The sequence below is a fragment of the Anomaloglossus baeobatrachus genome, chromosome 1 (genome assembly GCF_048569485.1).
Source record: "Anomaloglossus baeobatrachus isolate aAnoBae1 chromosome 1, aAnoBae1.hap1, whole genome shotgun sequence".
Classification (NCBI taxonomy): Eukaryota; Metazoa; Chordata; class Amphibia; order Anura; family Aromobatidae; genus Anomaloglossus; species Anomaloglossus baeobatrachus.
Genome location: NC_134353.1, coordinates 325,270,737 through 325,284,786, shown reverse-complemented (window position 1 = coordinate 325,284,786; position 14,050 = coordinate 325,270,737).

Genomic DNA, 14,050 nt, shown 5'->3' with positions numbered 1-14,050 from the left:
AAGAATGCAGGGACTATGCATGGACTTCTCCCGCGACTGTTAAGTAAAGAACCCTTTTGTTTCTGTTAGTCGCGGCTCATCTAAGACCGGGAGTGCTTGAGGAGAGCCTCCGGGCAGAAGATCAGCCAAGACCGGGAGCTCCCCTGGAGGGATTCCGGGCACCGGACTTGTGTGCCAATCTGGTGTGCTTTGATACGTTAGTTTTAAAATGTTTTTTTTTTATTGATAAGAAAGAAAAAGAATACTGCTGAAGAAAGGTGTGTGTGTGTTCTCTATATGCGTTGTCTTGCAGGTGCGGAACCTCGCCAGGAGGCTGAGGTTAAAGAGGGGAGGAATGTAAGGGGTGGACGGACCCCTAGTGTGGAGAAGACGTTTTTCCCCCCCTGAAGACGCCACAGGAGTATGGTGGCACATTGTACAATGTTGTGTGTTATGTACGGTTCTCCCCCCCTAGGTGCCAGTGTAGTGAGTGGTTCCCCTGGTAACAGTGACAGGGAAGGAAGGGGCAGGGCAGCCTAGGAGGGAAGAGAAGGGGGGTTGGGCTCTGAATGCAGGGCAGTGTGCTGTGAGATGTAACATGGGAGAGAGCTGAGGAGAAGTTCCGGGGCAGAGTGCAGGAGTGGGTGCTGTGGCAGTGGAGCGGAGAAGTTGGAGCTAATCCGGAGCCGGTAGTGAGTACTGGAGCCGTCCCCTAGTTCAATACAAATCCCTGGGAAAGGGCTGGACTAAAATCGGGATAGGAGTACCACTGCTAGGGGGATAACAATTGGCCCCTGCAGGCAAAGGAAAGTGCCCGTAGAGAAAAAGGAAACCGTTTTCGTAGAAAAGGACTTGTAACTTGTAACGTACTAAAGTAAGCCTGCTGCAAACAGAAAGATGGAAGCTTTGTTTAATAAATCGGTGTTTGGTTTATCCGCTGCCTGCAATTGTCTCTTTCCTGAAAGTGAAGAAGGAACTGGAGAGCACATAAGGAACGCTGTCATGAATGGGCCCCATGCATTCACACTCTGCCCCAACAACACACCTGTCTTACTAGTGACGGCCGGGCCGGGGGTCAGCCTGCGGCCCACAAGGCGAGGGGACCCGACTACACCCCCTGAGGCGCCCCCAGCCCCCGTTACACATATATATAGATGTTGTTGTGTGTAGTTGCCAAGTGTTTGTGTAGGGCGCTGTAAATGTTCTGGGTGTTGTCTGGGTGTGGGGGTGTGTGAGAGCGGTGTTGTTTGTGTGTTGCATTGTTGTATTGTTTGTGGAGCGCTGTGTGTCTGCAGCGTTGTGTGTGTGTGTGTGTGTGGTGCTGTGTGTGTTGCGTTGTGTGTGTTGCGTTGTTTGTGGAGCGCTGTGTGTCTGCAGCGTTGTGTGTGTGTGTGTGGTGCTGTGTGTGTTGCGCGGTTTGTGTGGGTGTGTGTGTGTTTTGGGGGGAGGCATGTTTTGTGCAGTGTGTGTGTGTGTGTGTGTTGGAGGAGTAGTCCTGGAGGGAGAGGAGTATAATAGGAGGAGTAGTCCTGGGGGGAGAGGAGGATAATAGGAGGAGTAGTCCTGCGGAGAGACGAGTATAATAGGAGGAGAAGTCCTGGGGGGAGAGGAGTATAATAGGAGGAGTAGTCCTGGGGGAAGAGGAGGATAATAGGAGGCGTAGTCCTGGGGGGGAGAGGAGGATAATAGGAGGAGTAGTCCTGGGGGGAGAGGAGGATAATAGGAGGAGTAGTCCTGGGGGGAGAGGAGTATAATAGGAGGATTAGTCCTGGGGGGAGAGGAGGATAATAGGAGCAGTAGTCCTGGGGGGAGAAGAGGATAATAGGAGGAGTAGTCCTGGAGTGGAGGTGTCTAATAGGTGGAGTAGTCCTGGAGGGGAGTTGTCTAATAGGTGGAGTAGTCCTGGGGGGGAGGTGTATAGGTGCCCAATGTGTGTGGGGGGCGTGGCCGAGTGGGCAGAGTGTGTGGGGGGCATGGCCGAGTGGGCAGAGCGTGTGGGGGGCGTGGCCGAGCGGGCAGAGTGTGTGGGGGCGTGGCCAAGCAAGCAGAGTGTGTGTGTGGGGGCGTGGATGAGTGGGCAGAGTGCGTGGGGGCGTGGCCAAGCGGGCAGAGTGTGTGGGGGCGTGGCCGAGCGGGCAACTATGCAAAGCGGTTTCCATAGTTACCCGATGTGTATCATGGTTACCAGCATAGCCGGCTCCGGGACACGTGTGTCGGGAGCCGGGGTAAGCTAGTAAGCATGATACACATCATTTAAGTATTAAAAGCGACAGTGCTGGTTCACTTTTTGTTTGTTGGTCTCCTATGCAGCACGCATCGTCGTGTTTGACAGCGGGAGACCAACGATTTGAATGGGCAGGGAGCCGGCATAGGCTGGTAACCATGGTAAACAATATTACCCGATGTGTAGCATGGTTACCAGCGTACGCCGGCAACCCAGCCGACACATACCCTCGCGTTGCTGGGGTTGCCGGCGTACGCTGGTGTGGGCTCCCGGGGGTGCAGCACTCACCTGGGAGTCGGGGCTCCGTGTCGGTTCGGGGTTATGCGTGCGGGCGGCGGGACCAGGCTGAGCGTCCAATGCGTGCGGAGGGCGGGGCCTGGTCGAGCGGCCAATCCATGTGGGGGGCAGGGCCGAGTCGAGCGACCAATCCGTGCGGGGGGCGGGGCCAGGCCGAGCTCAGCGGCCAATGCGACAGTTGTCACTGTAACGACATAATTTTGGAGCAAGACAGACAGACAGACAGAATAAGGCAATTATATATATAGATTGCAGGTAAACAAAATCAGACTCAACGGAGTGTTAGGAGGTGACCCCCCTCTTTCCTCTCCTTACTGCCAGGGCCTTCCTTTACATCTTCTTTGGTTTTCTCTTTTTGTGTTGAGCCACTTGCCAGGTGCCCTCTCGCACCCAGCTTGAAAGAATACCACAGTTTATATTTGATGTTGTGTTGCAGCCAAACCCCCTGTTCTCTACTTGTAGAGAGTAGAGTAAAGCGGGCTTTACACGCTACGACATCGCTAGCAATTGCTAGCGATATCGAGCATGTAAGCATCCACCCCCGTCGTGGATGCGATATCGTGTGATCGCTGCCGCAGCGAACATTATCGCTACGGCAGCGTCACACGCACTTACCTGGTCGGCGGCATCGCTGTGACCGCCGAACAATCCCTCCTTCAAGGGGGAGGGACGTTCGCATCACAGCAACGTCACCGCGATGTGACTAAGCGGCCGGCCAATCAAAGCAGAGGGGCGGAGATGAGCGGGACGTAACATCCCGCCCACCTCCTTCCTTCCGCATTGCGGCCGGCGGCAGGTAAGGAGACGTTCCTCGCTCCTGCGGTGTCACACACAGCGATGTGTGCTGCCGCAGGAGCGACGAACCACATCGATAATCAACCATTACCGATTTTAGGTTTTGGGACGACCTCTCCATGGTGAACGATTTTCACCATTTTTGAGGTCGCTTAAGGTCGCTGGTAAGTATCACACGCTGCGATACCGTTAATAACGCCGGATGTGCGTCGCTAACAACATTACCCCGACGATAAAACATTAACGATATCGTAGCGTGTAAAGCCCCCTTAAGCCCAATCAACTGCACATGATGTTGTCCTGTCCCATCTTGGAACTTTTTTAGAAAGGGTAGAAAGGGATACTGGAAATCATAAGTACCATTTATAAATTAAAAGCAAGAATATCAGAACGTGTACATGCGGCCGTGCCCAATCCCCTTAATATTAAATGTTCGATGTTTGGTATCTCCCCACACTTTCTGGACAGACCTCACAGATGAGGAAGAAATTACTTTTAAAACGTGAGGCTTTCTGTATTATGCAACTGGACACCAGACACCCAAAGGGTTTTAATTATAAGACAGACCTCATGTATTTATATTAACCCCTTAACGACCGTGGGCAGTAATATTACGTCCTAGCGGTCATAGTGTTACTGCCTGTGGTCTGCTGCCGGCAGCTTGCCGCGATCGGCGCACATCTCAGCTGATTTTAACAGACACGAGCAGAATCGTTATCTGCTCATTCCGTTTAACCCCATAAATGGCGCTTTCAATATGTGACAGCGCCATTATAACGGCATCAGCGGTAAACATTTACTTACCGGCCGATACCAGAAGTTAAAAAAAGTTGTAAAAAATTTAAAAAAAAAATAAAAAAAACCTAAACGTTCAAATCACCCCCCTTTCGCCCCATTGAAAATGAAAGGGTTAAAAAAAGGAAAAATATACACATATTTGGTATCACCGCGTTCAGAAACGCTCAATCTATCAAAATCTAAAATCAATTAATCTGATCAGTAAACAACGTAGCGGCAAAAAAATTCCAAACGCCAAAATTACGTTTTTTGGTCGCTACGAATTTTGCACAAAATGCAATAACAGGCAATCAAAATGTAGCATCTGCGCAAAAATTGTACCGTCAAAAACGGCAGCCTGAGACGCAAAAAATAAGCTGCCACTGAGCCATAGATTGCGAAAAATGAGAACGTTACGGGTCACGGAATATGGCGTAAAATGTGCGCAACTTTTTTCGGACAAACTTATGATTTTTTTTTAACCCCTTATATAAAAGTAAACCTATACATGTTTGGTGTCTACGAACTCGCACTGACCTGTGGCATCACACCCACACATCAGTTTTACCATATATTGAACACAGTGAATAAAATATCTCAAAAACAATAGTGCTATCGTACTTATTTTGCAATTTTTCCGCATTTGGAATTTTTTTGCCTTTTTCCAGTACACTATATGGTAAAACCTATGCTTGCATTTAAAAGTAGAGCTCGTTCCGCAAAAAATGAGCCCTCACATGATCATATTAACTGGAAAATAAAAAAGTTATGTCTCTCGGAAGAAGAATGGCGAAAAAACGGAAAGCGAAAAATCGGCTGGTCGTGAAGGGGTCAATTTACCACTTGTAGCGTATCTATATATTGTTTCTATAACTGTACTACTCCAGTGATTCATCTGGTTTTAATGTTGGAGTCTACTCCCTTCCCCTTCACGTCCCCTCCCCTTCCTTTCTCCCCCTCTCTTTTCATTGTTTATTCAATTTTTTTTTGTATATTTATTCACTGCATGTGAACACACACTGTCAAAGACTAAGAGCCTAGAGCAGGGGTCAGGAACCTTTTTGGCTAAGAGAGCCGTAAACGCCACATATTTTGAAATATAATTCCGCGAGAGCCGTACAATATGTTTAAAGGGCCATTGACAGATCAATCGCTCCAATGTTCACTTAGTACAGCAAGGAATGCTCCTCCCTGCTGTATAAAGCCACAACTGGACTGAAACAATGGTAATTAGCAGTAAAAAAATCAAATAAATAACTTACATTGTGAACTTGCGATGCATGACATCAGTCCAGCAGTCTGGCTGCTTCTTTTTCCTGCGCATGACTGGAAGCTGGCATTTTTCCCACCTGATGTTGAGAGAATGCCAGCTTTGAGGCATTCGCAGAAGAAAGAAGCTGGAATATTGGACATGTCACACAACGCATTGTCACTTATGTCAATTATCTATTTTATTATTTTACAGCGAATTATTGTTTAGGTCCAGTGGTGGCTTAGTGCAGCAGAGAGGAACACTCCTTTGTGTACTAAGTGACCGCTGGAGCAATTGTATCTGTCAGTGGCCCAGACACCCTGCTTCCCATACAGCCTGCACCCCCCATATGACACACACACACTGCTCCCCATACAGCCTGCACCCCCCATATCCCACACACACACACTGCTTCCCATACAGCCTGCACCCCCCATATCCCACACACACACACTGCTTCCCATACAGCCTGCACCCCCCAGATCTCACACACTACACCCCCATATGTCACATACCCTGCTTCCCATACAGCCTGCACCCCCCCATATCACACACACACACTGCTCCCCATACAGCCTGCACCCCCCATATCCCACACACACACACTGCTCCCCATACAGCCTGCACCCCCCAGATCTCACACACTACACCCCCATATGTCACATACCCTGCTTCCCATACAGCCTGCACCCCCCCATATCACACACACACACTGCTCCCCATACAGCCTGCACCCCCCAGATCTCACACACTACACCCCCATATGTCACATACCCTGCTTCCCATACAGCCTGCACCCCCCCATATCACACACACACACTGCTCCCCATACAGCCTGCACCCCCCATATCACACACACACACACTGCTCCCCATACAGCCTGCACCCCCCATATCCCACACACTACACCCCCATATGTCGCATACCCTGCTCCCCATACAGCCTGCACCCCCATATCACACACACTACACCCCCATATCTCACACACCCTGCTTCCCATACAGCCTGCACCCCCCAGATCTCACACACTACACCCCCATATGTCACATACCCTGCTTCCCATACAGCCTGCACCCCCCATATCACACACAATACACCCCCCATATGTCTCACACCCTGCTCACATATCTCACCCTGCCTGTACCCCAACTTACCCCTCTCAAACACTCTGCACCCCTTCACATGCTTCTGTCACAGTCTGCAGCCCTCATATGCCCCTCACCCTGCAGCCCCCTCCCCCTCATGTCCCCTCTTTTCTTATTACCAGTCATCATGTGTGCAAATCTCCTTCAGGATTCAGTTCTCTTGCTTTCTGCCCGGCATCCTGTGTCTCCTCCCACACAGTCACATGGGCGTGACGTCATCGCAGGTCCTGCAGGATGGAGATCCCGTCTGCTGTGCAGGTCAGGACTAGCACTCCTGCAGCTCAGACATGGCTGGTGGCCTCTCCAGGTCAGGGGCCCCTCTACTGACACTGGGCTCCCCTGACTCACAGTTCGGCCACTACACAGCAGCACTACACATAGACGCAGAGCGGCTGCCGGGCCCCTATGTGTACTAGTGCTGCTGTGTAGTGGCCGGCCTGTGAGTCAGGGGAGCCCAGTGTCAGTAGAGGGGCGGCTCACTTCTCGCTCCCCCGCTGATCCGGTCTCCTCGGCGCATCGTCCATTGCTGTCGCTCGCTGACCTCTCAGCAGGCGCGCAGTGATGACGTCACCGCGCTCGCTGCAGAGCTGTCAGAAGAACGCCGACAGTCACAGCGGGGAGAATGATAAGAGAGAGAGCGCCGCTCACTCCCTCATCATTGCTCTCAATTGTATCGGCACCTGCGATGCCGATGCAATTGAAAGCTCGATCCTCGGCGGGGGGCGGTGACAGCGCGGCCACCGGGCCCCCCTGAGTAGCCGGGTGCTGGCGCCGGCCCTGATCCTTCCCATAGACAGGTAGGAGCCCTGTCTGCGAGCCAGATACGGCCATCAAAAGAGCCATATCTGGCTCGCGAGCCATAGGTTCCCGACCCCTGTCCTAGAGCATGAGACACGTAGGCCTTGTGTCATCTCTATGCCTGTATGCTTTTACTATGTTTTATTTTAATCATGGAATAAGGGGTATTTTTAAACCGTTCATATATTTTGCAGCTGATGGAAATCATCCTTGTTTTAACTTATATAGGACAGCACAGTTTCTATTTGATGTTGGGCTATGGCCAAACCCGCTATACTCTGAATGTCAAGTACATAAAGCAAATCCACTGCGCAAGATGTGGTCCTGTCCCAACTTGGAACTTTTTTAGAAAGGCCTACTAGCACAGATGATCATCGCAAAACATCAGTGTCTCATAAGCTGTATATGACCAGAAAATTAATACCTCAATACTGGATATCAGATCAGGTGCCACCAATTATGGAGTCTATTAACCCCTTCACCCCCGGCCACTAATACAGCCATCTGACTGGGTCATTTTTTACGATTCTGACCAGTGTCACTTTGCCAAAAAAGAAAAACATCTTTACTTATGAAGACGTTGCTGCTGGAAAACTTTCTTTTTTCTGCAAATGTGAGATAAGGCAGGTAGGGCTGAATTTTCTGTTTTAACTTGCAGCATGCTGTCTTCAGGTTACATTTCAGAAACCCGCTGACAGAGTCCCTTTAACTATTAGTACTGATAGTGCCTTAAATTATAATCCATAGATAGGCAAGTCATATTGTTGTTCAGCTGAGAGAACGGTCACTGCATAGCATTTAATGCAAGGACTAATATGGGGTACAAGTCCACTCCGCTCTTGTAAGATCTATAGATCAGTACAATATTAATAATTTTAAGAAAAAAATGAAAAATACTTATATTTTACCAAAATTAATAAAAGGTATATTTTATTATTTCACACACCTATTCCCGTCTTCCCGTTATTATCATTTATTTCAATTTATTGATATATACTTGGGTGAAAAATCTCTATGGGGAATTTTTCTGTATAGTAAATGGGATATAGGCTCCCCTGGCTTATCAACCCATTTTGGCTACAGCTGATTGGAGATTCCCTCAAAGTCAAAGTGTCTAATCTAATTTTATGTGATACTGTCGCGGGCGGGGAGGAGGGTGTCAGCACACTACGCTCACCCCTTCTGCTCGGGTCCGGCGGCTGCTGCTCAGTGGTGGCTCGAGCGGTGGGCCGGATCCTGGGGGTTCTCGAGCGGCGCTCCTCGTCCGTGAGTGAAAGGGGGTTGTTTGGTGTGGGGATAGTTTATTGTCCGTGACGCCACTCACGGTTGTGGTGATTTCACCACCGCTGCTCTATAGGCCCGGGAACGATGGTGTGTGGCAGCGAGATGTTGGGTTGCCCCTCCGTGGGTAGGGGTTGGTGATCCCGGGGCCCGGTGATGGGGTTAGATGCAGGGCCTGGTGGGTGCAGGGAGGCGGGGGCAGCGCTGTGCCTTGCGGCACTGTGGTACTCACTCAGCCTGAGACACTGACACAGTTCTTAGTAAAACACTCGGCTGGATGGATGGGTACCCTCAGACGGCTGCGGTTGTTGTTTCTCCCCTGACCCAGTTTGATGGTGTAAGTCCTTTCTTCCACCTCCGTGCACCCCTCTCCTGCACTCCGGCTTCCAGCTGGCTCCCCGACTCCGTACCGGGGGGCCACTGCCCAGCCCCGGCTACCTGCGGTTCCACCAGCTGTCTCCCCGGCTCCCTGCAGACGGCACCTAGCGTCTGCCGGACTCTCTCTACAAGGCCCTAGGCTCCAACCTAGGCCCCTGGCTCTGTCTGCCTCTCTGCAGACCTTCACTCTTCCTCTCCTAGGACTAGACTGGGCTTGTTTCCTGCCTCTCGTCAGCTCACTCCAGGGTGGGCGTCCCCATCTCCTCACTCCGCCCACCTAGTGTGTCAGTCTGAGGCAGAAAGCAGGTCACTTTGGGGATGTCTGCTGTGAACTGCTGGGGGTGGGGGTGTGTGTGTGTTGTTACCTGTGTCCCCTGGCTTGTCCAGGGCGACACAATACAACAAAAGCATATGTGAGAAGTGTACTAATTAGGGACATAAATAGACATAAAAATAAGTCAAGTGCAGTAGCATCTGATCTCCAAAAAAATTTGCGTGAGATAGAACAAAATTATATTATGAATCCCAATGATAATAATAGAAGAAAATTGGAGGAATCTCAAACGCTATGGTGACTACCTTATGTCAAAGGCAAACCGTAAGTTTTCTCTGTAAAAAAGAAAAGGAAGGTGTGGGCCATCTACTTGCAACTACAGTAAAATCTATGGAGGGTTCATCGTATATAACACAATTATTTAATAATGCAGGGGAGTGTTTAAAAAACTATGCAGATATACTAACATTAAGGGAAGATTATGAAAATATATATATAAATCTACATTTAAAGGTGAGGTCACAGAACTAGATCAATACCTGTCTGGTATTTTGCTACCCAGATTGACCGGAGAGGGTAGAATGGCTTTTAACACCCTGTTATCTCTGGAAGAACTGGAAACGGCACTAAAATCCATACCAAATGAAAAAGCACAAGGGTTTGACATCTTGCCTGGAGAACATTTGTAAAAAATACTCAAATATTGTTTCCACAGTTGCTATCAGTTTTCCGAACTGCAGTGGAGGTGGGGCAGTTACCTAAATCTATAACCAAGGCTACTATTGTTGTTTTACCAAAACCTGGAAAAGATCTCTCTAAACCAGAATCGTATAGGCCAAATCACTTTTTCCTGTAGATGTTAAAATTATAGCGAAGGCACCATCAAATAGACTTTTAAAGGTTATCACATCCATAATTCATCCAGATTAATTGAGTTTTATGCCAAATAGGTCAACAACAATTAACCTGAGAAGCCTATTTTTAAATTTTCAGTTATCGCTTGCAGAAACCGGGGATAGAGCAATACTGTAATTAAATACCGCCAAGGCATTTCACAGCATTGAATGAGTATTTTTATGGAAGGTAATGAGGTCTCTCGTAGTATTCTGGCGAAACTTATCTGCACTTTTGCTATCAACTTTACGCCTCTTGGACAGGGGTGTTTGACATGAGTTGTGAATAACTTGAACCTTCATATAGGGGTCCTTAATAGTGAACTTATTTTGTTTCATGTTATTGAAGAACTTCCTACTCCTATAGTACTGGGCCTCCCCTGGCAGGTTAGGCACAATCCGGTGGTTGATTGGCAGTCCAGAGAGATTACTAGATGGAGAGATTTCTGTAAGAAGAACTGTCTGAATACTCTTCTTTCTACAGTCTCCACCAGGACTCTAACCTCTTTTCTGTCTGGTTTTGATGATTGTATTGTGCTTATTGTGCTGTTCCATTAACTTGCTCCCTGGAGCAAAACAACCCAAAACCACATTATACAGTTTGGTCTAGAGGCCCCTCATAGAGGATGGGGAGTACTGTCATGATTGTGTCGCGTCCACATGTTACCTTTGGGGAATCTGGCATCAGGAAGTCTCAACGCTAAACTGATCGCAAGTTTTCTGTGAAGTCCACAACAGTATTGGAGTGGATTTGCTAAAGGGGTTAAGGACCTTTTCCTTTCTGGCTAAAATTCCTCATAGCCTTAATCACAGCTGCATCATCTTATCACTCTCTTCAGCTATATTTAGCACTTGTGGCTTCATTCCCTGCTGGTGATAGATCTTCTATAGTCACCACTCTGAAGGAGCCTGTCTCTGGAGAAACTGTGGGAGCCTGTCTCCGGAAAAACTGAGGTATTTGCTTCAGTTGCAGCTGTGAAGTTTCCTGCTGGAGAAACAGGAGTACTATTTGTTGTCTTTCCTCACCTGTTCTCTTGCCTTCCTTGTGTTGTTTTATTGCAGTAGCATGACTAGTGTTTCACTGGCCTATACAATAGTCAGGGTGAGTTCAGGGCCAGCAAGGGCATAGGCACGTTATGGCCCATGGGGGAAGGACCCATGTAGGGAATTTTATGTGGGTGCAGGGATCAGACTCAGGTGATTGTTAGGAGGTGACGCCCTCTTCCCTTTCACTATCGCCTGGGCCTTCCTTTACATCTTCCTTGGTTTTGCACCGCTCGCCGAGTGCCCTCTTACATCCAGCATGAAGTAACACCACAGTTTCAATTTGATGTTGGGCTGCAGCCAAACCCGCTATGCTCTAGATGTAAAGTACTTTTAAAGGAACTTTTTTTAGAAAGGGATACTGGAAATCATAAAAACCACCCACAAATTAAAAGCAAGAATCTCCTCAAAATTAAATGTTCGATGTCTGGTATCTCCAGACACTTTCTAGATAAACAGAGTAATGTGCGTTTTCTTACAGTAATCGGAATAGAAAGGGTCAATCAACCTCCCAGAGGAGGTGATTGGAGGAAAGTACTTTTAGAACGTGAGGTTTTCTGTATTTTGAAACTAGACACCAGACACCCAATGGGTCTAAGTTATAAAACAGATCTCATGTATTTAAATTGATTTAACACTTCTAGCATGTAGAAGGGAGGCGGGGTGCTTTGATAGTCGCAGCGGGTACCTACAGTGCCTACAAGTAGTATTCAACCCCCTGCAGATTTAGCAGGTTTACACATTCGGAATTAACACTTCAAATTACACAGTCCTCTGGACTTCCACTCCGGTTCTTCACGGTGGTCACCATTCGCAACCGGAGTTACTCTCAATTTACCGGCCAGCCACTTCCCTTGTACTCTGTTCCTAGAGCCCCTCATCTCCTCTCTCATCTTCATACTTTCGGGCAGATTCATATAGTTCACACGGGGGTCCGTCTCCCACCCACAGAAATAGCTATAAGCTGTGACGGGGGTGCCTGGGGACGGACTCTTCTGTCCTGGTTTGTCAGGACCTACTCCTCCTGCAGAGCCCACTGACCTTCAGCCTGGAGAGGGGGTTCGTTGGATATACACCAGGGGCAGCCACCATCTAGGCCGTCCGGACTTCACCCTTTTTGGACATGGTTGGGTCAGCCCACCTCTCACCAGGGCCCCACGTGTCCGGTGTCGGGATACAACCCAGTGGGTCAGAATCACTTCTCCTGGGGGCTTCTCCTCACACGTCCCACAGGTGTGGTACCTCTACGCTGCTCTCTGGGACTCTCTGGGGCTCTCCTGTCATTTCCTGTCTTCCTAAGCTTTTTACTAACTAAGCTCCTCCCTGCCATTAGCTCTCCCTAGGCTGAGAGCACCAAGGGAAGTAGCTTACCCAATGTGGCCATCTAGTGGCCACACACAGAATATATCATAAACCATGTCTACAGTACACACATTTATATCAACATTAACCTCTTAACGACGGCGGGCAGTAAAGTTACGTCATAGCGGTCATAGTGTTAATCCCCACCTGTAGCTGCGGGCTGCAGGCGGGGATATGCGCACATCTCAGCTGATTTATACAGCTGACATGTGTGCCTGCTAGGCACGATTGGAATCGCTATCTGCCCGTGCCTTTTAACCCCTTAAATGGCACTGTCAAGATGTGACAGCGCCATATTAATGGCGATAGTGGTTGATCCGTAATCACCACTCGATACCGGAAGTCACATGACGTGATCACGTGGATCCGGTAGTTGTCATGGTAGCACATGGTCATGTGATGACTCCTGTGCTCACATGACTCAGGTCCTGTAAGAAACAGCGGGGCACTGCTTGTTACAAGAGATGATCATTTCTCTTGGTCTGAGCGGTGCTAATCTGAATGGGAGAAATAAATGAGTGATCAGATTGCTGATCCTTATAGTCCCATCAGGGACCTAGTAAAATAAAATTAAAAAAATTTAAAAATGTATACAAACCTAAAAGTTCAAATCACCCCCTTTTGCCCCATTGAAAATTAAAGGGTTGAAAAAATAAAATATATACACACATTTGGTATCACCACGTTGAGAAATGCCCGATCTATGAAAATATAAAATCAATTAATCTGATCAGTAAACGACGTGGCAAAAAAATCAAAACGCCAAAATTAAGTTTTTTGGTCGCCACAAATTTTGTGCTGAATGCAATAACGGGCAATCAAAATGTAGCACCTGCGCAAAAATAGTACTATTAAAAATGCCATAGATCCCGAAAAATAAGAACACTACGGGTTGCAGAAAATGGTGCAAAACGTGTGCCACTTTTTTTGGACAAACTTCTGATTTTTTTTTAGTTTCCTTAGATAAAAGTAAACCTATACATGTTTGGTGTCTACGAACTCACACCGACCTCAGTCATCAAACTGACACATCAGTTGTACCATATAGGGAGCACAGTGAATAAAATATCTCAAAAACTATAATGCAATCACACTTTTTCTTTCAATTTTTCCGCATTTGGAATTTTTTTTGCCATTTACCAGTACACTATATGGTAAAACTCATGGTTTCATTTAAAAGTACAGATCGTTCTTTTCAAAAATTGAGCCCTCACATGACCATAATGACTGAAAAATAAAAAAGTTACGTCTCTCGGAAGACTGGCGGAAAAAAAATGCAAAATCAGCCAGTTATGAAGGGGTCAAACAGTATATTTACAGATAGGGAATTTGCAGGTCTGAGGCGGAAGAGCTTTACACCCCTCTTACAAGCGTATCAATAAGTAATGGTTGAAATATTGCTTCTATAACTTCTCCAGGGATTCATGTGGTTTCAATGTTGGAGTCTACTCCCTTCCCTCTTCACTTCCCCTCCCCCTTCCTTTCTCCCCCCTCTCTTTTCATTGGTTATTCCACTTATTTTTTTGTATATTTTTTACTGCATGTGAACAT